Consider the following 25,425-nt stretch of genomic DNA (forward strand, 5'->3'; position numbering starts at 1 on the left):
AAATAACCCAGGGCGGGCCGGTGCAGTTTAACAGATGCCTGGTGCTTGTCTGTCCCTCCAGCACCCCACCCTTACCCCCCCCCTCCAGCACCCCACCCTTACCCCCCCCCCCCTCCAGCACCCCACCCTTACCCCCCCCCCCCCATCCACCCTACAGCACCACCCCTTGCTCCAGTGACCCCTCTCTCTGCCCACTGCAGTCCTGTTCATGAGTGTTTGGGGTAATTGCAGGTGTCTGCGTGTGTGTGTGTATGTGCTGTCAAGGGTGTGTAAATGGGTGGGTAGCCGGCATGGTGTGTATGTGCGTTTGTTTTCCTGCAAGACATGCACACTGTCACAATATTGTGGATTGATGTAAAAATCCACACGGAAGCACGGGTGGAGAGAGGGGGAGAAAGAGAGAGAGAGATGGAGGGACAGTGGAGCGAAAGAGAGAGAGAGGGAGGGACAGTGGAGAGAAAGAGAGAGAGGGAGGGACAGTGGAGAGAAAGAGAGAGAGGGAGGGACAGTGGAGCGAAAGAGAGAGAGAGGGAGGGACAGTGGAGAGAAAGAGAGAGAGGGAGGGACAGTGGAGAGAAAGAGAGAGAGGGAGGGACAGTGGAGAGAAAGAGAGAGAGGAGGGACAGTGGAGAGAAAGAGAGAGAGGGAGGGACAGTGGAGAGAAAGAGAGAGAGGGAGGGACAGTGGAGAGAAAGAGAGAGAGGGAGGGACAGTAGAGAGAAAGAGAGAGAGGGAGGGACAGTGGAGAGAAAGAGAGAGAGGGAGGGACAGTGGAGAGAAAGAGAGAGAGGGAGGGACAGTGGAGAGAAAGAGAGAGAGGCACAAAGAGGAGAGAAGAGGAGAGGAAGAGGGGAGTGAGAGAGAGGGAGCTGGCGGGCGATAAACTGCCCCCCCCACACACACACAGACACGAAAACTCGCAGCCCCAAACTGTGTCTACTGTATAGGCTTCATGTGTCTTTGCAATCAGTGTGAGAACACACACATACACACACTGTTCTAATCAGCCACAGCAGTAAAAGGCGTGCTACAGTAGAATCAGAACATGCTCTGCATGTGTAGCACATGGCTCATGCCGCGATTCGTTCCTTTGGTGAATTTCGAAAGTAAGCGCAGATTTCACCAGCGACGTCTAAGGCGAGAGTGTGAATGCTTGCTGTTATGCCAGTGGTGTGTGTGACAATTCAACTTGTCCTTGTGAGGACCACACCCTGCCCCCAGACCATCCATCAATGAGCTGTGTTCTTTAAGGGCGGTGTGTGTGTGTGTGTGTGGGGGGGGGATGTGTGTGTGTGTGGGTAGGATTGGGTGACCAAAACAGCGCTCCCCTTCCTCCATCACCAGAAGAAGTGCGTCCTATTCTGGAATACTCCGAGGTGATTCTGAGGAGCCCGGCTGTGCTCACACACAGGCAGATAGACACGCTAGCAGCAGATAGCAGTGCCATCTGTGGGATAATGAGCCGTACTCTCCGAGCATGGGAACCAGAGCTGGGTAATACAGCGGGAGAAACAGAGAAGGCTGGTGCGAAATGGGAGTCTTTGCAGACACAGCTTCATAATCACGTTGACATTTGATTGCACTCTGCATCATGAGAGAATGATCACGGTTGAGATTAAAAAAGCGGGGAGAGGGGGAGATGGGTGGACGGGGGGCGGGGGCGCGGCAGAGGAGCGTAAACACGACGGCGGGTGTTGTGTTTGTTGTTCGTCGTTTTAGGGTCAGAGCGAGAGAGAGGGAGGGAGGGAGGGAGGGAGGGAGGGAGCACGCTTGGTGAAATGTCAAGCATGACACAGGATGGGGGATCTGGCAGGGTGGGGGTGGAGGGGGGTCTGGTATTAATCAGCATTATCACCCTCTGTGTTGTCATTCACCCGGACTCTTGGGCCATCATTAGAGGGGGCAGGCTGGACGGTGACCGGACACAAACGCACTCCTGCTGATTGGAATGGCCCCCTTTGCTCAACATGTCCATGCTGTGTAATGATGTGCTGTTTACATGCCTGTTAAATATGTCTCTCTGCCCGACAGAGGGGCAGCAGGCAGGGGAGGGGCAACGTGTCGGATTATTGTCATGGTATTACAACATTGCAAGGAGGATCATTTCTGTGCAGATATAGGTTTTTACCAGCGTCAAGGATGTCCAGAGTAATCGGTCGCCCGCTATGCGTTTGTGTAAGTGTGTGTGTGTGCATTCCTATGTGTGTGTGTGTGTGTGTGCTTTTGTGTGTGTGTGCATACTGTGTGTTTAGGTCAGGACAGTCAGGACAAGCCGGTCGGTCTGACAAAGAACTCTACCTTCTTCATCTTACCCCCCCCCCCCCCCCCCCCGACCCCCAAGCCCCCTGGCCAGCCGCCTCCGGCTATGAAACAACATCAACATGGTTTTATCTCTGCCTTCCTGCCACCGGCCCTGATAGATGACTCTCCAAATGAAAATTAAAGCCCTTGAACTCGCTCTTTTTGTCGCACGCTTTATTATTTTGATTCCCGGCTATAAAAAAACAGAGTGGTGTGTCAGAATCCTCCTCTCAGCTCCTGGGGAAGAAGCAGGCATAAATCAGCCAGTAACTCAGCCTCGCCTGATGGATGGCCCTGGACACTTAACACAGGCGGAAATCGCTGCAATCTTCACTCTGTGACGTTGGGTCTGCTTATGCATGAATAGACTGCACGGGCACTCCAATCGTCTGGTGGGCAATGGAAGGGGTGTGGGTGCAAGGGGGCGGGCGCGTGGGGGGAGGTTGGGGGGGGTTGACGGGGCGGGGCGGGGCTGGCGTGGAGTATATGAGTTGTGACACCCTGTCTGTACGGAGAAGCGGAGGGCTGGAGATAAGCAGAGACAGATGATGTGTCTGACGGTTCTTGAGGTTGGACAGGGACTGTCAGAGCAGACAGAGGGAGGGAGGGGAGGGGGAGGACACACACTGGGCCGCGGGAGGGGGGGGGGGAGCGATCCAGGGACAGATAAACGGCTCGGTGTCACCTGCGTAACGTGCTCAGTTTGGATTTGTCTCCTGGTCTGATCCCCATGCGGCCCTCAGCTTCCTCCACCACCGTAATAAAACACCATGATGAGGACAGTGTGTCTTTAGCTGGGGTGAGGGTGAGGGTTAGGGTTAGGGTTAGGGTTAGGGTTAGGGTTAGGGTGAGGGTTAGGGTGAGGGTTAGGGTGAGGGTGAGGGTTAGGGTGAGGGTTAGGCTGATGGTTAGCGTGAGGGTGAGGGTTAGGGTGAGGGTTAGGGTGAGGGTTAGGGTGAGGGTTAGGCTGATGGTTAGCGTGAGGGTGAGGGTTAGGGTGAGGGTGAGGGTTAGGGTTAGGGTGAGGGTTAGGCTGATGGTTAGCGTGAGGGTGAGGGTTAGGGTGAGGGTGAGGGTTAGGGTTAGGGTGAGGGTTAGGCTGATGGTTAGCGTGAGGGTGAGGGTTAGGGTGAGGGTGAGGGTTAGGCCTCGGGGCCCCCCCAGACACAGAGGAGGACCATGCCAGGGGGGAATATCAATCATGACATGCAGGATGAAGGATTGGGGGCCAACTGAGGCTTTGTATGTTCTGCAGCAACATCAGGAGAGCATCAGGAAGGACACACACAGACACAGAGGCATAAATGCAAGGTGTGTGTGTGTGTGTGTGTCTGTGCACATGTGTGTGCGTGTTTGAGAGAAAACACTTAACAACACAGAGTGGCCAATTTTGACCTGAGCTGTGTGCTTTGCTGAACTCAATCACTGATCCACTTCTGGAAAACAGAACAAGATTCCCAGCGACTAATTAAAACACCAGTGCCCTTTGAGATGAATAAATCATCGCTGAGTTCCTTTTCTTTAAAGGGGGACGGTGACCCTGCCGGACTTAATTGATTGAGGTGGAGATTCTTGCTCAAACAAAATGTTTGATTAGGGCCCAAACCATGGCCCCAAGCTGGACTGCATGGCAACCACCAGTCCCCCATAGGGTGGTGGTTAGAGATGGGAAGCTGACAGTTGCTCTTCCTGCCATAAGGAGATGGCCTGGGGGGGGGGGGGGGGGGCAGTGAGGGGGGCTCCCAGTGCCCTGGCTTCTGGGTAGGATCCAGCCTTCCCTGCCCCTCAGTCTGGAGGCTATGCTCCATTTCTCCAGACTATATTTAGAGGGTGCTTCAGCTGCAACACTGTGCCTGCAAGTTTTTGGAAAGTAGGGTAATAGATGCCAAATGACAGCTCTTAGCTGGTATCTAAAGAGTTTTTTTCCTGTGCTTAGCTTAAGCCAGACAGGCCTGTTGACATGGCTCTGCTCCAGGGCCTGTATTGTGTCTGTGTGTGTGTGCGTGCGTGTGTGTGTGCGTACATGCTGTATGAACACAGCCACACACACAAGACACAAAGTGTTTGGCAGTCTGTGGGAGAGTCACCAAATGGTCCTGTTGGAGCTGAGTGAGAAGAGAGGTCCTTCTCACTCCCACCTGTCAATTAGGAGGTGTAGGAGCACGGAGAGGTCTCCTTGTCCAGATAACATGCCCTGCTCATCACCATCACCTCCGCTGCCCCCTCTTAACACACAATGTCTGGTCAGTGATGTGGAAAGCTTGTGGAAGAGTAAACCTCCCTTCTGGGACCTCCAGAGAGCCAGGGCGCTATCCCAGAGACCCCACTCTCTCTCTCTCTCTCTCTCTCTCTCTCTCTCTCTCTCTCTCTCTCTCTCTCTCTCTCTCTCTCTCTCTCTCTCTCTCTCGCTCTCTCTCTCTCTCTCTCTCTCTCTTTCTCTCTCTCTGTCTCTGTCTCTGTCTCTCTCTCTGTCTCTCTGTCTCTCTCGCTCTCTCTCTCTCTCTCTCTCTCTCTCTCTGTCTCTCTCTCGCTCTCTCTCTGTCTCTCTCTGTAACAGGCTGCGTTTAAAAGGTTCCTCGAAGGGCACTAAAAGGTCTCTCACCAGTCCAGGCCTCTCTCTGATTCTAAGGTGGATTTTGAACCTAGGCAGAGGGAAAAGGTTAACAATCCTCAACTCTGGGCAGGATGGAGGAAGAGTAAAAGAGGAGGAGGAGGATGGAGGGTGAGAACAATGATGAAGAGGAGGAGGAGGATGGAGGGTGAGAACAATGATGAAGAGGAGGAGGAGGATGGAGGGTGAGAACAATGATGAAGAGGAGGAAAACAAAGAGAAGTGGTGGTTGAACACATAAGACAGGACACACAGTGATAGAAAGATCGGAGCAAAGAGAGAGAAAGGTCACATCTGTAGTCATTAGTTATGCTTGCCTTTGTTTGCTGCCATGGCAGGGGCAGGGTGAGCACTAATGATGATCTGTTTCCAGGCAAGGACAAGCTAGTACAGGCTTGAACAGAGATAGCACAGACACAGGGCCGACTAGAACAGACTAGAACACGCTAGAACGGACTAGGATAGACCAGTATAGAGGAGCGCACATGGATGACCCCTGCAGTAGAAGGGAGCGGGGAGGAGAGCAGAGCAGAGGGGGATTGAGGGACAGGTAGAGTGAAGGAGGAATAAAAGAGGCTTATCAACCAAGCAATCACACAGGGGCCAGGTGAGGACCGGCCACTTGAAATTCCATTCCACCGACCGACACTTTCAGAGAGAAATGGAATTATGGTGGGAGAGAGGGAGGGAGGGAGGGAGGGAGAGAGGGGAAGGGTGAGGGGAGGGAGGGAGAGAGGGATGGAGAGAAGGAAGGAGGGAAGGAAGGAAGGAAGGAAGGAAGGAGGGAGGGAGGGAGGGAGGGAGGGGAAGGGTGAGGGTGAGGGGAGGGAGGGAGTCAGGGAGGGAGGGAGGGAGGGAGGGAGGGAGGGAGGGAGGGAGGGAAAGGGATGGAGGGAGGGAGGGAGGGAGGGCAGACTTAGTAATGGGTCTGAAACCCAGTGCTGCCCTCTTGACAAATGTTTAATAAATGTTTGGTTATGGACCCACTCCTGATTTCTACAACTGCCAAGTTACACCACGGAAACTTTCCTCTCCACTTCCTGTCTCTGCATTACGGCACCATGCCCTGGGAAGAGGACAGATTCCCCTGCGTTTCCAAAGGAGATGACAACATGGTGGCTCTGACAGGTTCAGATGAGAGTTGCGGCGTGAGGGGGAATGGATAAGCTGTGGTAAACCAACACTGTGTCTATATGTAAATATGTCTATATCTTATACATGCTTTCATACATTTATGCATGTACTCCAGGTCAGTGTCTAGCCTGAGCTCTGTGACTGAGCAAAAAGACTTCTGACAGCACTATTTTGTAGCTTTAAGTAATTCCCGGACCACTGTCATGCTTAAATACCTTCCCCATTTATGTTGTCCTTATTCATGAAACACTTCAGAGAAAAGAACAGGACGCCTTCTGAAAGAATTCCGTACATTTAAATCCATTCGCATATTTCAACCCGATAATCTCAAGTGTTCGCCTCATATAATGATGGGATTTTTTTTCTTCATTCCCTCTGACTGTACGAGTGTAAAAAATAATGAGTATTTTGCTCCGAGGTGCATTTTAATGTTCCAATCTTGCCTCTCGCTTGTTCACACATTGCAACGCTTTCTTATTTCTTTCTGCTATTCTATCGCTATTCCGAATTCCATTTACAACAAGGCTCATCACTATTATGACCAAGTCATCAACAATGCATGGGGAAATAGTCAATAATACAGAAATGCAGATAATATGTAAGATACCGCTGCACTGACGGCTTTTCTCCGACACTTCGGGGACAAACAAACATGACTGAGTAGGCTACAAGTCCATTCCAGCTCAGTGTGACTGCGCTTGCAGGAGTGCCCTTCTGCCCTGCTGTGTTTGAAACATCACAATCAGATGGCCTGAGCCCCTCACTCTAATCAGTACTACTGTTCACTTAACGCAGTCCAAGATAACCCGCGTTGAGATTCGTGTCCTCTGTCAAGGTCATTGTGCTGGCCCCAAGGTCACTGGTAGTTGTGCGTTCGATGAGCCACCCGTCAGAACAGACGTGCGCACGTTAGAAATCGAGGCACCGCTGTTGAAGAGCCCCGGCGGCCATTTTCTAGCTGGGTAGGTTGACGGCACCCGCTCAGGTGAGACGGCGTTGTCAGGTCAGAGGAGGCAGCAGCGCTCCCTGTGAGGATGAGTCAGAGCTGCCTCACTCTCTGTTCTGTTCCGCTACTTCACACTCTCACTTGTGGCCGCTTCTCAACAACACCCATGCCCCCCCCCCCGACCCCCCCCACCCCCCCGTTGCTATGAACATAGCCTTGACGTCTTTAACACAATTGCTTCAGAGCAATTGCTTTCCTAAGCCGGCTCCAGTCAGTCCTGGGTATGTTTACCATACTGAGAGAGGCAGGGACAGAAAGATAGAGTTAGGTTAAAAGGGGTTTTGCGAGAGGGGGTGGAGTGTCTCGAGATCGCCCTGAGAGAGCCCTCTGGGGTTGTTCCAAAACCAGACATGTGGCCGAAGTGCGAGCTGACGCCACGAGCCCTCGTCACAACCGCTTGTAATCATGAAGATTCAAAGTCACTCCGCTCCACTTCGAGCCGGCCAGCGCTGCCCTCTCCTGCTCTGCCATTTTCTCCTCGCCGCTCTTTTCTTCCCCTCTCCCCTCCCTCGCTCGCTCCCTCCCTCCCCCGTGTGACTTGCAGGCAGTTGGCAGGAGCAGCGTGTGTCTTTATCACCTCCCCATCAGAGAAGCCCACACCAGGAGGCCCCGTCTCTTTGTAGCCCCGTGCCAGGCGCCACGCCCGTTTTAGCACCACTGACGGATGGACGGGCAGGGTGGGCAGGTGGGGCGAAAGCGGCAAGCGCCCCCTGGGTAGACAAGGGTTCAGACGCTCTGCTCAGGGTCTGCGTAAAAGGCTGATCTGGGTCTGGCTGCCTTCTTTGATCTCCCCCGCGCAGTTGGGAAGGAGGAAGAACATGTATTTATTCTTAAGAACTCTGACTGCAGTAAACTTTCCCAAAAGCAGCTCTGGTCCCATGCTAGACTTCTTAAACTCTGGCTAGCTACCTGACCCCTCCTGTAGCTTCAACATACTGTAACCGAGCTAGGATGTAACACCTGCTCTCAGGAATAAGGGGCCACAGGGAAAAAGGGACATCTGACTATCTCTCTCTCTTCCTCTGTCTCTGTCTCTCTCTCTCTCTGTGTGTGTGTGTCACTCTCTCTCTTTCTGTCACTTCTGTCTGTCCTGGCGAGTGTTTAGCCGGTGCACCGCGCAGCCAAAACATAACACCAGGGAGTGGCAGAATGTATGTTGCTAGGAGCCGTGGCCAGACTGTTCAGCTCCTCAGCTCAGTGAACAGACAGAGGGTCACACACAGCCCAGGCCACTGGACCCAGACCCTCCCTCGCTCCCTCCCTCCTCACCGCTCCACAGCTCCTGCCTCAGCAAAGCCTGGTGACTCATCTGACCATGCAGGGGATTCATTTTCCAGGAATTAATTCCTCTATTTGCTTTTGTTTTCTTTTTTTGGGGGCGCGCGGCGTGATCACGTATTCATTTATTCTCCTCACAACGGCATGTGGATGCTGGTAAGCTGGAGCCTCATCATTGTCATTCAGCTGGAGACAGAGTGAGCACTTAACAAGCAAAAGGCTTGTTAGATTAATTTTGTTTTAACCCCCCCCACTCGAGCGCTTCACTCTCTCAGTCTGTCCAATTGTGAAAGATGAACACAAAATGACAGTGTGTTGCTCCGAATGACTGCACCCGAGACCTTGTTTCTAATGACAATAACACTGGCATTACACAGGCCCACTGAGTAAAACCATTATTATCTGGGCCTCGTCTCCTCAGACGGTTTGAAGAGATGTCTGTCCCGGCGTCTCTATCCCCTCCTCGCCCTCCTGTGGGCGTTCGTGAAGGTGTGACTTATCAAAACGTGTTGGGCGTTGGACATAGGCCTGCCTAAATATACCTCTCCACTGTTATGCTTTCTCACACAGGAGAGAGCCAGGCTAGATTTCCCCACAGAGGCGAAGGAGAAACCGATGTGCCCTGTAATTGAAATTAACAATCTCACACACGCACGCGGAACCCTCCGCATCACAGCCTAATTGCCTCGCTCATTAAAAAACATGTGTCTCGTCTCTGTGATCAGGGAGAGCTTTCAGATGGCGTGAGACAGGCTGACACATCCGAGAGCACCGTCCTTCCTGTCCTCTCAGTCCTCATCTGTGTGCGACAGCTGATGCGTGTTTCTAAGACCCGGGCGTAAACGGACTCGTTCAGTCGTGTGGGCCTCGGCCCTCTGATCCTCCACACGGTTATAGCCCCCTGATCGTCAGGATATTTAATTACGGTTCTGAGAGGAGTTGAATTGGATGGATTATCCGCGCAGGGCGGAGGTGGCGTTTGGTTTCGGAGCAGGGGGCTCCCAGGAAATAACCGAAAGCAGCGTGACGCGTCCGATATCCACCATTTCCTGTGTTGAACCGTCATTAACCAATCCATTTGTGAAAGTGCGGTTGTAATGGGAAACAGGAGATACTCCACACATTGCCTCACTAGTTTACAGTCAAATAAAACAATTTTGTTTGAAGCATTTCACCCTACGTTTCACCCTGTTCCATGGGGCTGAGCTGTGGGAGTATTGACACAACCCAGCCCACCCTGTAAAACTCTGATGTAAAGATTTCATAAAGGGCAGCCATATTGGCTTCAGTTAGTCTCACACAGTGCTCCCCTGTAAGAGCTACTTGGCATTGAGGCGGGCTGGCATCTGCCAGGCACCAATATAAAGGTCTCTCAACGGAAACCCACTCACACAGATGCTAACTGCGGCGGTTACGGCTAACCCGTGAAGTTTGTGACAGTTCATGGAGTAAAAACTTTTGCTCTGTGATTTATTTAGCAGCTTTTGCACAGAGGGTGTTGAAACAGGTGTTGGAATGGGAATGGGGTTGTCGATGTTTGAGAGTTCAAACAAGTGGGTGGATGATCTCTCTTTCAAGTGCGCTATTCTCAATCGTACCCTGACAGCTCCCCTCAGATGCCCTTTATATTATTTATGAGTGCCACCTTAGATGTGTTTTTTTTGTTTTTTTTGCCTTAGATCATTTAGATCACTCTTTTAAATCTTGTCACTTCCACCGAAATACTGGGAACATGAAATCCTATCATGGCACTGATGTTGATGACTGATGGAAAGAATGTAATCCACGTGTTGTTGGAAATTCAATAGAAAGATGACATGTGATGCTAAGTCATATTTGGACCCTGTGAAAATGCTTGTGTCTCCGACCCTGTTCTGGGCTTGTGTAAACAAGGCCTTCTGTGAAGCCACTGGCATGCTATGTTTTCCACATAGCGGGACCAACTGTGGAAGGCTTGGAAAGCCTGAAGGAAGACATTTGAAATCCTGCAGAATGACAAATCTGGAAGTGATGAGGAGGCCTCGTTCATGGTGCATAATCCATTTGTTCCCAAAATACAGCTACAGTGGAGATGATCTATTCTACACCTCGGAGAAGTCAGAGGAGAGGATCTATCCTGTGGTACTTTATCTGGTGTATGCATGATACATTTGAGTTAGGGTTAGCTAGGGTTTAGCTATTTGATACCAACCATATTTGTCTTAAACTGCAATTTTGAAAAAATCCTGTTTATCTTACATGAAACATGTTTATTTCCTCCGACCATTTGTCACACAGCATCATGAGAGAGGTATGGCATGATACTGACTCTATCTTATTCAGCGGTCAGAGGGTTATTTAATTACTAGTAGCATCTCGCCTCTGCCCGTCTTGATACCCTCCGGTTCCTGTGGAGCGCAGGACCACAGGGCTGCTTTGATATTAGAGGGAAATATATTGGTTGTCTCTCTTTGAGTCTGTCCCTTGTGATCTTGACAGTAGTGTGTGTGTGTGTGTATGGGTGCACGTGTGTGTGTGTGTGTTTGAGCGCTCGTGCATGCCTAGCATGTCTCCTTTGCTCGCTCTGCTTTCGGCGAGTTTCTCATTTAAAGAAAGCAACACACGGCGAGGAGAAATGTGTATCTTTGAAAATCCTGCAGGGTGGAAGCCTCCCGCCTGCCACACAGCACGACAGGGTCTGCTTGATGATGGGTTTGTCTGCAACAACACCTAGCGTGTTAGCCTAGCCGGGCGGGCGTCTCCCAAAACCGTAACCCTGTTTACCTACAAGCCTTTGTTCTTTCCTACCCTTTCTACTCACATGCCTTTTTCATCGCCCCTGCTGGTCCAATCCCCCCCCTCTGTGTGGATCCACAGCTAATGCAGTTTGGGTATATCCTCTCCTCTCCTGTCCTCTTCGCCTCTCCTCTTCCCTAGCTATTATATCCTGCTCTCTCCCCCCATTCTCCACTCCTCACATCTCATCTCCCGCGCTCCTCTCTCTCTCTCCAACCTAATATATCCTCCTCCTCCCTCGCCCGTTCTCCTCTCCTCGCTTCTCATCTTGGGTCCTCCTCTCCGCTGTCTAATATATGCCCTCCTCTCGGTGGCTGTCTCCCTGCATCCTGCTATTGGGATTCCACTCACGCTCGTCTGTCTAATTAGACTGAAGCAGAGGAAAAGGGAAAAGAAAGAGCCCTCTGTTATCACTCCCCCTCCTCGTGTCCTCGCCTCCTTCCCTCCTCCCTTTCCCGCTCTCCCTCCCTTCCCCACTCACTCTCTGCCATCAGCCTGATCTTTACAGGAACATATTAGTCATTGATTTATTACTGTAAGAGCCCCATAATTCCTTCTGACATTAAAAAGCTAACACGTACAGACAGACAGACAGACGGACGGACAGACAGATACATAGATAGATAGACAGATAGATCGATCGTTATTATCGATATTTTTTTCATGTCATTCATACACAGAGCAGATCCGGAAATTCACCCTAACATCTTGGCTGGTCCTATCTCATTTCAACAGTCAACAATGAGAACTAATAGCAGGCTGCCATCAGCTCCTCAGCACATGTCTAGTCAGGGATGGACGCTTTCATTTTCAAAGAAAACTATCTTTTGAGTGCTATTGTGTGTCTTCAAAAGGGCTTGCAGAACCAGTTGCAAACACAATTGTCTCCTCTCTTTGATAGGCCTTGTTTACCATCTCCATTCTGAGTGTGAGTGTGCGTGTGTGTGTGTGTGCTTGCATGCCAGCGCTGTCTGCTCTGTGCTTCTCTGGAGACTGATCAATAATAGAGCAACATGTCATCTCTCTTCCAGGCTTGTTTATTTCCCTTCTGCATTACTATAAGACCCGAGCTGAGATCTCAGGATCTGGTTGTCTTACGCCTCTGTCTACCCAGCAGATATGTACCTGTACAGGGTACCTCACGCACACACACACACACACACCTTTTTGCGAGCTCACACACTCCCTCATGCTCTGTTCCAAGTGACTCTTTTCCATTTGCCACCTCAGCTCCCACAGCTGCCCGACAAACTGCACCCCACACTCTCCAAATTACCCAGCTGCCCCGCGCCGGGTCCAGCTGCCCCAGCAAGCCGGCCTCATTTAGAACACAGCCCCCAAGTTCATACTGTATGGTCCACACACTCACACACACACAAAGAGAGATATGGACCACAGCACACACAAGTGCAAGCGCAGCACAGGCATGCAGAGCCGAGAGCGTGACCAGCCTGCATTCCTCACCAGGCTGGTTTTCCTGCACGTGTGTCTGGTGTGTGCATCCTGTCGACACCCCGGCAGGGGCCTCAGCTGAGTCTAGTCCTCCCATCCTCCATTCCTCCACTCCTTCCTCCTGTCCTTTCTTCCTCCCTCCTTTCTGCCTGCTGCCACACACCCGCTCCGATCAGTCACGGCTAATATGAGAAATTCAATCAGCGGTCCATCACACATGGCTTAGGCTGAGCCAGCTTCCCCTGTCTGGGAGTGGTGGCTGCACCACACAGAGAGCACAGCCCTGCACAGGAGAAGAGGGCGACGAACAACCTTGCAGCGATGGCACAACAACATGAAATGAAAGACATGTGCATGGCATGCGGCCGTGGAGTGGGTTGGACACAGTTCAGGGCTGTCAAACGTCGCGTCATTTCGAACAAAACAGATGGGAGCCTTCTGTACAGGGCACAAGGATTCACAAGATCCTTTCACGGGCCTTGTTTGGTAGAGTGAAGACTCTGCTTTAGTGTTGTGTGCCATATCATGCAGGTAAATCAGTCTGCCGACTGAACGGAATAGGTTGTTGCTATCTCAGAATGACCTCCCATGAACGGGAGTGTAAACAATCCCATTTTAATTCTCCCCTTCTCACATATCCTGAATTGTAGACTCACGTCAGTCTCGTGGGCTAACATCTCTGCCCCCCCCCTCCTCAAATCCCCCTCCACCCCACCCCACCCACCCGTCCGCCCCCGTAGTGTCTCTCCACCCCTCCACCCCTCCACCCCTCCTCTCGCTCATTAATTGATGTTGTCTCACTTCATTAGAGCTGTTTTGCGCTGGCTGAGAATTTCAAACTCATTTTCTCACCATGTTTCATCGTGGTTAATTTCAACCTTTACTGTCACCCTGAAAAAAACCATTTGGATTCCAGTTCATGATCCACATGTCCCCCTCCTCCAGGACCGTGGGTCTGGCTTTAACCTTTCCCTGCTCGTAACCCAGTTGGCTTTTTCAAACTGCTGACTCACTGTGTGTGGACGGAACCACTTATCTCAGGGTTCCATTTCAACTTAACCCCACACTGCTGTTCCACAGCTCTAACCCCTTTCATCTGGCTGTGTCACATTCATAAACATGAAAGCTTTTACAAAATGTGGTCTGAGGACGTCATATTAGTAGATTGACACTAAAACGCACAATTTAGTTCTGAACACCACATTTTTGCTTTCCCTTATGTTTTGACTAGGCACTTTGGAAATACATTATCTTTGTGAAACATTTCATAATAGCTTTTTCCCTATACAAAAAACCCCAACACAACCCAACCTAACCATTAAATACATATAAGAGGTGTCTTGATTTGTTTGTTACAAAGACAATATAATGAAGTATAATTTTTGATGAAGGGCAATTTACTGGGTGACTACATTGTATGAACAGTAATCGGTTAGAGTGGATTCTGTCCTCCTGGATATGCAGCCCTTACACATCCTCTTCATCCACATCTTACTCTGTTGTTTGTTACAAAATACCTGCATAGCAAGCTAACTATCGGAGCAACATGAAATTGTTATGACCTGGTTAGCTAAATGGAAAGGAAAACACGTGGAGCACTCAAGTCGTTGAGACGATGAGATGGTTCCAGAGCTGCACACTGGGGATAAATATCGATAAATATGTTTCTGAGGAGTGAGGACAGATGGGTCTCCGGGAGGATGGGCGGGGAGGAGAGAGAAGGTTGTTGTCATGGAGCTGTGAGACGGAGCTCTCGGCTTCGGGCTTCCAGAGAGCTCCGGTTTCTGGAGATGAAACCCACAGGAGGATGAGAGCCCGGTGGAGGGGCTGTAACACTGTGTGGAGGCTTAGAGCATCACAGAGGTGTGTCTCCTCTTCCCAGTTAGCTCAAGCTCTGTTCTCCATGGCTACACAGCAGCGGACAGGAAATGAAGCGTGGAGGATGAGTGTTCTCTGGGTGGGAGAGGGAGCGCAGGAGCAAGGCCATCAGCTGCCTCTGAAGAGTCCACTTCAGAAAGACTCTCCAAGCAGGCAGAACCATGTCTGGAACAGGAATTGTTGTTTGTGGAGGATTATAGGGAAGATCTGTCGTTTGATTTCACACTCAAAGGAAACGTGTTGGCACTTTGTGTATTGTTTTAACTCATTGGTTGTTTTTAAAGAACAATAACCACCTTGGGTTCTTCGATCCCCACAGTAGGGTTTAGGACGAGACGGGAGAACCTTAGTTCCAACGCACCGATAAGGAATGTTTCATAGGGATTTCCTTTGAAAGCTGTAAAGTAGTCTATACTTTCAACAACAAATCAGAGTGCTTGTAAATAACAAACCCGTTATTTTAATATACAGTACCATTAACTCCCATAAACAAACACATGAAGGGAATTAATTAGAGGGCCCAGTGAAGTACTCCAGACAGATAATAATTATAGGATTAACGACGGAATCCAATGTGTCCCCCCTCTGCAATCGCTATAAAGGTTAATTGAAGACAAACTGTAAAAGCAAATTGCCTTTCAGCTTTCCAGCTGCCAGGTCCATATCCTTTTCCGGGGGCAAGTTGAGAAGGGACTTGATTGCGAAAGCAAAGGAGGCATCAAAAAATCGCTTATTGATCAGCGACCGCATATAGTACATCCCAGTCATCTGAGAGCCGAAGGCTACAAAGAAGGCTGAGAGCTGGTTCAGTGTACTGGGGAGAAAGAGAGGACTCTTTGATGGAGAGCCTTACCTGAAGAGCATGCCTCAGATACTGAGTGAGACTGTGGCACCTGGCCGCATTCCCTCCAGGGACTCAAAACTCCATCAAACACCAAGAACAAACTGAAATCAAGTCCGAACATTGAGTCCTCTGCTGCTGTGCGCTGGAGTCTCTGACCTCGGCTCGGAGAACTGGCACATGTGCACATGTGCACAGTTTCACGTGTGTGTATACTTGTGCGCGCCTGTTCATATGTTTGCGTGTTTCATGTGTGAACATTTGCGTGTGTGAGGGTGTGTGCGGTTGCGTCTTGGTTGGGTGAGGGTGAAGGTGACGTATGTAACTGTGAAAAGAAACAGCCGTTTTTAGCTTGGGTCGGTTTCATTTAGGTTTCAACCAACAACACGCACAGCGTCGACAGATGACACCTTGACACCTCAGTTTGACACCAAAATCCCCAAAATCCCACGCAATCCCACCCTAACCTTTGTGCGGTGACGGTCTTTGAAACGGAGGAAGAGAGGAGTGAGGAAGTATAAGCCCTGACACTTGACAGACTGACACACGGAGATGGCGTCAGTACACATATTGGGACGTATAGGTGGAGAAAAGGATCAAAGTACTCAGTAGTTTCACTGGCTGACAGGGAGAAACATTTTGTACCCAGCATGCTTTGGGCTCTCTGATTCCTCTCACCTCCACGTTCCCTGTTGGACACTGAGAGGTCCCACACACAGTGCTTCAGTGAGGACTGAAATAGCGTCCGCTTCTTTCTGGACCAGGTACTGTTCTGGACCAGTCTGTACTGTATTCTGGACTGCTGAGTAGTGCTGTGTGTGTGAGCGTGTGTGTGTGTGTGCGAGCGTGCGTGCGTGCGCGTGTAAGGGAAAAGGTAAGTGAGAGATAAAGTGAGGGAAGGAAAGGGGGAGGCAAAGTGAAGAGGTGGAGAGATAGAGGGAGGCAGAGCCAAGAGCAGTAGGAGTCGCTAGGCCCTGAAATATTGATGTGGGGGCAGGACGAGAGAGCAGCTCTCTGGGAACAGGGAACCACTAATGGATCTCTGCTAGCCCACTCCTGATTGGTCCCGACCCGACCCGACTCTTCTCTGCTGCCATTTCATTCAACAACGTTTTTCTCTTGCGTACACCAGAAACGATCCCGTTTCCACCTAGGCACGTTTGCCTAGCTTGACATAGCAACAGTACAGCGCTGTATTATCTGCAATGCAGACTATTCAGGAACCTGCTAACATTACCTCGGTCAGCATGTTTTAAACATTTCCCTGCCCTTGGTGGTTTTCTGTGCTGTATCTAGGGGCTGGAGTGGGTTTGGTCTTACATTAACCTCTCCATGACTATAGCAACTGAAGTTTTGACTTCTCAGATGGACTAATTTGAAGGAGTTGGAGGTGTCACATAGCTTGAAGCAAGGCTATACCACTCATTGATATTTAGTCAATTAATTAGGGTTAATAAGGGAAGATGGAGGTTGAAGAGGCCAAGACTGTGGGTCTAATGAGAAGACTTCCACTTGAGCATGAAACTCTTCACCCCTTCCCTGGATGTGTCACAGATACATTGCCTTCAGGACAATAAAGCCTATCTTATCTTTTCTTATCTGACACCAAGTAAATAGTTGTGTTCCAGATTTTTTCTCATTCATTCAATGTCTGTTTGCAGTACTCATATTCACTGGGATAAACAATTAGCACTGTCTTCAGCGCTGACATCAGCTGATATCCCTCCCTAATCCCTAGTTAGTTGCTTGGCGCTTCAGATGACATGAACCAGGTGGTTAAAACCTGAGGGCATTCTGTGACCCGGGGTCTAACACTGAGCACCTGTTTCCTGCAATGAGGGACTGGCTGTGGAACTGCTCACAAACCATTCAACACGCATCGCTCTCCGCAAAACCAGCCACGTCCTCATCTGATTGGGATGATATGGAAGAATCTGTAGAGCTGAGAGAAAGAGAAGAACAAAGAAAAAAACGTATTTTCAGATCATGAAAACAAGACAACAACAAAAAACCAAACGCTGACATGACTACGCATTGATCCTGACGTCGAGGGAATGGATGACGCAGAACAATTGATGCCAGACTCGATAGAGTTGAAAGCCAACCATCCATGCAGCAACAGTGCGTCTTGTGTTTATGCTATGCTCGCTACAATGAATTTCAACGCCCTCTTCCCCTTTAAAGGAATCGAAAGCGTCTGAAGAACTGTACGGAGCGAAGCCAAAAGGATGCCAGGGACGACTCTCCGTCTTGATGGATTTCCTCATCAGAGGCTCGTCACGCCACGCGGAACTTCTCTATTTTACACCTGACCTTCTCCCGTTAAACACCTTGTTTCACAGCAGCAGGGTTAGCAGATAAGAGCGGTGAGCTGCTCTACTGGGGGGAATCATCCAGACTCTTTTACTTTGTCAGACTCCTCCTTAAGTCCCGGCGCCGGGAAGTGAAAACAAAGAGGATAAACAAATGGGGCGAATGACAAAGACAAAGGAGAGCGTCGAGATGGACGACTCCCCTAGTGGTAATGGTGCCACACACTGTTGACACTCCCTTCTATCTGTAAGCTGTTAACCACAGTAGTTACATCTGAAACCAGGCAAGGGTGTGTGTGTGTGTGTGTGTGTGTGTGTGTGGGGGGGGCCTGGGGTGAGGGGGTGTGGGGGATGCGTTGGGGGAGGGGGGGAGTGAGGGTGTGTTGGGGGGGGTGAGGTTCGATGCATAACCAAACTGCTAAGTGGGGGTGAGTTATTAGAAGCCACCGTGAGATCGGGGATCTTCTGGTGGTGTCAGAGCCGAGTCCAGTCTGCAGTAGCGTCTGAGCGCTTTTTAATTCCAGATGTAATCTCTTTCCATTAGGAATAAATCCCAGCCCAGAGACGCCTCGCCAGGAGGGGGATCTTTTTCATTGTTGAAAAGAAAGAAGAAAAAGAAATAGCTGGGAAATTAAATCCACCTACTTCCAAATGAAAACCCATTTGTGAGGACATTACTGTGGGCAGTGCAGCTTCGTATTCCTGCTGTAGCACAGGTCCCCGGCTCGGCAGACACTCACGTCTCCCGCATGTTAAAGCCACGCTTTTTCTCTCGAGCCGGGCGGAAGCGAGCGAGGCAGATGTGAACCGGTGATGGTCACAGTGGAACGAACGCTCCGCTCTGCCTGGGAGGGTTTCAGGGGGATGAAAAGCGCTGAGCACTGGGACCTGTCAAAGCCGTCTCCCTTGGTTTTGCGCTGGAATAACGGCTGGGTGATTATTGGGTGTGCTCAAGCCTTCGGCGAGAGCACAACCTTTGTTCTCTCACATATATATTATTATTATTCTTTTTGCCCCCCTAAAACTCAGTCAATATTTGGCCTACATAGACAACCTAGGTGTCAAAAGTTTCGTCTTGGTAGCGATTGAGTTGCTTCTATTGGGATTTACGTTCCGTTGCATGGTTTAGGCTCAAGTTACGTTTTTGTGGCGAAAAGTGAAGCTAACGGTGGCTAATTTGCTAGCCACAGTCACTGACGTTACTAACGTCACTACGTCACTAACGTCACGAAAACACGCGTGACTACCTTTGGCAGAACATTGGTTTCGCATCTGTTAACTTGGGGGATAGCTAGGCTAACTATAGCTTTACTGCAAGGCAGCTGCAGAAACGCCACAAGCAAAGAGGCCAGGGTGATAACTATTTACTCATTTTACTTTGTGATATGACACACAATTGTGATGTGTAATGTACAATATAAGCTGATATTATTAAGGAAGTACATCTACTTTCGGAAACAGTAGTCTACTATTTCACTGAAGTATTAGCATCATGACATTAGCCTGTGTTGCCCGGGCAACACATACTACAGTGGTCTATGATGTAGCGTTATCTGTTTTCAATCGTTAAAATAAACATTCCTCACATATACATTTTCGTTGTAGGATTTATTCTGACATTAGTAAACGATTTGTTGGTGAAATTACCATTACCTGTGGTTTCAAACCAGTGTACTGTAGCTCACTGCAACGCTGTAGCCTACGCGAGACACTACAAAAACATCTACACAGCTGTTTAGGAAGTCAAACGGCGACAGAACATGTTCGGCACTCCCCTTACTTAATTCAAAAGTCTATCTAACTACTAACCTGAACTTCATTGCCACAGCCTAAACGTTGTCAATCTGTTCATGAAAATAATTAATTTCAGCCTAAACCGTACAACGGAACGTTAAATCCAATTCAAACAACGCAATCGCTACCAAGACGAACACAGCAGTAGTCTAGTACTGTACTGTAGTAGTACAATTTACCGGGGCAGCTTTTCCACACAGGTTACTGACAATGATCGCTACCAGTGAGCTTTTTATGAATGAGCGATTTTCCACTAAATAAATTTCAAGCTTATTTACGTTTTGGGGGGCATATTTTCAGTTAGCAGATGGTACTGTTTGAATCGCGATTCCATCTTCTACTGCCGGGTAACGTCGTAGAATAATCTTCAAAGGGGGTTCTTTATTAATGAATGAATGCAATGAGTAGGCTAAATGCCTGAAAATATCACGAGAAGGGAAAACTTAAAATGACGTTTAAGTCATAGAGATTAGGTCAATTTTTACACCGGTCTGCCAAATGTATTCGTTTTGATTCAACGATGAGGCAGCCTCTTGCAGGGGAAATGAGAAGACATCTATTTCATTCTACACTTCACTCGTATTTTCAGTTCTAAATGAGCAGAAAAAAAAAAATGCTTTTAAATCTATGTAATCTTTATAAATAAGTATGCATTTTTATATAAAATATACAGAAATATCAGTTGTAAAAATGTCATTCAAAAACAGACCCCTGTGCAACCGACGCAAGCAAGCACACCCTACAATTTCCCCAGAAATTGTACCCTCTCTAGTTCTGATTAGAGAGCATCTTTCCTGAGCTGTACGTCAGAGAGAGCCACCAGCCACCAGCTGTGATGGTTGCCAGGCACCAGAGAGACCTACCCAGGCACCAGAGAGACCTACCCAGGCACCAGAGAGACCCACCCAGGCACCAGAGACCTGCCCAGGCACCAGAGAGACCTGCCCAGGCACCAGAGAGACCTACCCAGGCACCAGAGAGACCTGCCCAGGCACCAGAGAGACCTACCCAGGCGCCAGAGAGACCTACCCAGGCACCAGAGAGACCTACCCAGGCACCAGAGAGACCTACCAATGCTGGCCCTGCATGGGCGTCTCTGCAGATCCCATACAGGCTTACTGTGCGGAGCTTACAAGAGGGATTCATGTGAGTCCACGTAAGCAGTGGACAGTGGGCCCTGTCTCAGACAACCATATAGATTGCACAGGCTGCGCAACCACAGTGCAGCTGGGTTACACACGAAATGCTATCGCAAGGATGTTAGAACTCTCTGCCCCCCCACCCACACCAACACACACTCTCACACACACACACTACCCCACATACTCTCACACGCACGTTTAACTCCAAAGCCTACTGGGAGACTGTTTCTCTTTCTGTGTGATACCTTCTCACAGGAGAGCGTAAAGCAATTCTCCATCATCTGGAAGAGAAAGAAGTGTTGAATACTTGAACATTGTTTCAGTGAGGGGACCTTGTCCTTTGCTCACTGCGCTCACAATGAGAATAGAAAAGAGCAGAGCCGAGAAACAGGGCTCCTTTCTCGATGCGGCTCGACAAACCTGAGCAAACACGAGAACAGAAGTGAGAATTAGAGCAACTAGCACATGCATAGAGGAAGAGCGGAGCGAGCGAGGACCTGTGAAGAAACGCTGCTAACTGTGAGAGGAGAGATAGGAGGAGGGGGAGGGCGGGGAGGGGGCGTCAGAGGAAGGGAGGAGAGGCAGACGGGGGGGGGGGGGGGACAGACGCTCTCACACTGAGGCCTGGGAAAGTGTGGAGGGGTTGATGGAGGCATGATGCAAGGGATTGGATCCCTCAAAAGGTAATCGCTTACCTACCCAAAGGGTACAACTCCTCTCACTTTCAGTCCCCTCTCTCTTTCTTTCTTTCCCGCTCTGTTCCTCTCCCCGCCGCCCCTCCACCACCACCACCCCCCCACCCCTCCTCTATGTCTCATGTCTCATCCACCAGTGGGAAGAACCTGAGGTGGATTGAAATGTAAAAGAGAGAGAGGATCAGAGAGAGCTGGGAAATGAGAGGAACAGAGAGGGCAGTCTGGAAGAGAAGCTGAGGAGCCAAGGTCCTTCTGAGGACCGGGACAGTGTGTGTGTGTGTGTGTGTGTGTGTGTGTGTGTGTGTGAGGGAGAATGAAGGAGCGTGTGTCACAGGGAATGGGTGTCGAACCGAGGGCGTCGCAGCCAGTTCAGTAGAATCACATCACCTGAAGATGATCGTGGAATCTAGTCCTAATAACGCAGTTAAAACAGTCAGTAGCTCGCGCAAAGGACGGCCCGCTCCAGGGATCCGCGGGGTCTCCTCGTGCAGAGAGGGGACCGGTCGTGGAGGCCCTCTCAGCCTCCGGGCCCTGGAGATGCGGTGGATTACCAGACGTGGTGGAATTAGAACAGCAGTTAGAGGGTTAACGTGAGACAATCCCCTGGGATTGGCGATGTGGAGTGCCGTGCGATACCATATCCACAGGGCTTCATGCTCTCTCTGCTCAACGACCGTCCCCGAGTCCGTTCATGGGGATTGATCACAAGTAAGCCTAGATTGAAGCACTGGGCATGGAGGGGGGTCCAACCACTGGGTTACTTGAGCACTGTTGAAAATAGGTATTTAACTTAAAAATGCCTCGCATAATTCAATGGCCTAATTAAGGCAAGGGCTCATGTGAATGCGGGTTTCCAGTATTTTCTGGATATGATGATGTTCCCAGTGAGAAATCCCAGCCATGAATCATAGATCTCCCACTGTGAGCGCTCATCAATCAGCAATGGCTTGTTCAGTAAACGCACTATAATTGGGCCCACAGAAAGACAGTGATTTTACAGGCAGCCATTTTGAGAAGAGACAGGTTTAAGAGACCAGAGAACAGACAGCGCGGGGTAACAGAAAGCCAGTGTCTTGGAAGCATCTCTCCTCCAGGAAATAACATTTTAAAAGCCTCGTACCCGTCTCCGCCAACCAAACAGCGTCTTTGGCACGCTCTGTCTTCCTTTCAACATTTATCAAACGCGGTTACGCGTGTGTGTGTGTGCCTCCGTCTCCCCGCTGCAACACACAGCCGGCCGCTCACATCTGGAGAGACCGTGACGGCACCTCCTCCAGGCTCATCATTAGCTGTGCGCCGGAATGGCTCAGTTGATCAGCGTCCCCCCTCCCTCCCCCCCCTTCCACCACTCCACCACTTGCTTTCCTACCTCTCTACCTCTCTACCCCTCTCTCTCCCTCCATCTCTCCCTCCATTAGCCCTGTACGTTGTACCGTCTGTGCTCTCATGGCCGGCGGTGGCTTCACAGGTGAGGGTCTATTTCGGGAAGGCTGCCTGAAAGGCGTCATCGGAAATGATGGAAAAAAGATTTTACACATACGGAGGGACAGGGAAGGGTGTGCTCCAGGGAGGCAGGGAGGCAGGGAGACAGGGAGGCAGGGAGACAGGGAGGCAGGGAGACAGGGAGGCAGGGAGACAGGGAGGCAGGGAGACAGGGAGACAGGGAGGCAGGGAGGCAGGTAGACAGAGGGACAGGGAGGTAGGGAGACAGGGAGGCAGGGAGACAGAGGGACAGGGAGGCAGGGAGACAGGGAGGCAGGGAGACAGGGAGGCAGGGAGACAGGGAGGCAGGGAGACAGAGGGACAGGGAGGCAGGGAGGCAGGGAGACAGAGGGACAGGGAGACAGGGAGACAGGGAGACAGGGAGACAGGGAGGCAGGGAGACAGGGAGGCAGGGAGGCAGGGAGACAGGGAGGCAAGGAGACAGGGAGGCAGGGAGGCAGGGAGACAGGGAGGCAGGGAGACAGGGAGACAGGGAGGCAGGGAGAAGGAACCTGGTCACGGATGTGACCCACAGACCACTGTCTGGGTTACAGGTAAAGATCTAACTTTGATGACCTCAAGCCTCCAGCCGATAGGATCATGAGATACAGTTCGTGTTTGAGTGTGTGTTTGTGTGTGTTGTACGTGTGTGTGTGTGTGTTGCATGGATTGCATGGCAGATAACCCTCACTGTGAGACCACACTGAGGCTGTGTCTACCCTGTGCCTGTATGGACTCACTAATCAATAGTCCTAGACTTTCTGACCCTTTTAGCACTGGCAGTTTGTTTTCGCACAGACTCACAAAGAAGCCTATTAACGGTGCCTCTCATTTTATCTGGAGGAAAACACTATCACGTTGTCATGCACATGTGTCCTCTACCCTGTTTGTATTGAGTCCCCTTCCTGATCCCCTGCGCCCGTGAGCCGGTATGGGGGCAGTCGGGTACGCGGGGGTGAAGGGGTGACAGGTTGTCATCACCAGAGGACACTGGGGAGCAGGAGGAGGACCAAACAGGCACACGAGAAGAGGGATACTTTTTAATGATTCCATCTTGTCAGTGTTCCCAGCAGGTGACCGGTAACTGATTCCGAGCCCAGCTCAGAGTCCTCTCACGCTTCATCTCAGTTTGAATGTGTGTGTGTGAGATTGTGTGTGTGTGTGAGTGCCTTGCTTGCATCCCTTCTTCAGAGCTTAATTGGCTCTTATCACACTCACAAAAGGTGGACTCTCACTTCCATCTCACACTGCCAACAGCTCTAATGAACTCCCCGATTAACCACACAGGACATGGCCGACGCGGTCATTAAACCCCAAAAAAGGGTTAGACTCCTTCTCTATGTACTGAAACACAGACAGGTTTGAAATGTTCCAGTGTACCTATAGTTTCCAGTGTCTTAGTAGCCACTCCGGTGGACGTGTCATCATGGCGGATACCTTGCAGGTTTCACTCTGTCTGGCTGAGCGATCAATGTTCAGCTTAGTTTATGATTCTAACATCCCACACACACATCTCACGCACACATTCACACACTCTGTAGTATCCTCCGCCACACAGCCCAGACCGTACGGGAGGGACGCAACGGCGCAGATGACAGGAAGCAGCGCCGCTCGATCGCGCTGTGCCACGCCGCTGCAGAGGGGGCGGTTTCTATGCAGTCGCCGCGGGAGACGGTGGTCGCGCCGACCGACATTGGTGTCGGCTGATTGTTGTTGTGCTCGGCAGAGCTCTCTCGTGCTTACGGTGTGTGCTGCTTCTCTCTGTGTGCGGAGGCAGCTTCTGTTGGTCGAGCTCAGAGAGGGGGAACAGAGGCGGGCGCGGACGCCATGGAGGAAGCCTTCTGTCCTGTTGTCAGGCATAGGTCACGCCAAGGCGGGAAAGCTAAGCTTGATAAGACGATCCACTGGGAGGAATTAACACAGAGCGGGAGAGGACAGCAAGGAGCGATTTAAAATGCAAACAGGAGGCGAAAACAAAACTAATTGTGTTAGCTGCCCTTCCCCTTGGGGAGACTGATAAAGTGGGACAGTTTGCGCGTGTCAATAGACAATGTCAGCTAGGAGATACATTTGTTTGGGACTCAGCCTTGACTCCGTCCTCAAACAGTGGAGCACAATGGCTCTTTCAAGGTCCGGGGTCTGTTCGGACCCTCTACACTAGCAGAGAAGCATCAAGTCATTTCCAAGGTCATGTGGGTGTGTAGCCAGTGACAATCCTATCTTACTGTGCACACTAACTTAAGTAATCAAGATTTTTTGGGGGGGAAAGAGAAAAATAATCAGAAAGTACAGGGTGCACAGTGGATGACAAGCATCGGTAAGCACCTATCCTGCAGCCACAGAGGGCACCATGCAGTCCACCAGCTCAGAAGGACATGCACCCTGTTTTTCCCCGGCAGAACATCCGGTGATTACTATTTCTGGTTTGGACTGCGGTATGTGGAGGTGAGACGGGCGTAGGTCAGTTCACAGTGCCCGCCTCGCTCAGTCTGTGTCCTGCTCTCTCGCTCGCTCACAGTAAAAAGTTATTAAAGTACCGTCTTGGTATCAAAGTCACAGGTAACTCTCTTTTCAGTCTTCCCCCTCTCATTTCGACTTCAATAGAATTTCATCTTCCCTTTTTTTGCTCCTGCCTGCCCTCCTCTTCACTCTCCCGGGCTCTGGGTGAAGGGGGAGGCGAGAGGAGGGGAGAAGAGAGGAGCAAGAATAGGATGGGGGGGGGGC

At 50.5% G+C, this 25,425-nt stretch overlaps 1 protein-coding gene across 1 annotated transcript in view; it reads left to right on the forward strand.

The window, feature by feature from the left end:
- Positions 1–25,425, forward strand: part of rtn4rl1b (reticulon 4 receptor-like 1b) — a 107,626-nt gene that overhangs the window by 40,525 nt on the left and 41,676 nt on the right. The gene's annotated exons all lie outside the window — the stretch shown is intronic.

The sequence above is a fragment of the Osmerus eperlanus genome, chromosome 11, assembly GCF_963692335.1.
Source record: "Osmerus eperlanus chromosome 11, fOsmEpe2.1, whole genome shotgun sequence".
Classification (NCBI taxonomy): domain Eukaryota; kingdom Metazoa; phylum Chordata; class Actinopteri; order Osmeriformes; family Osmeridae; genus Osmerus; species Osmerus eperlanus.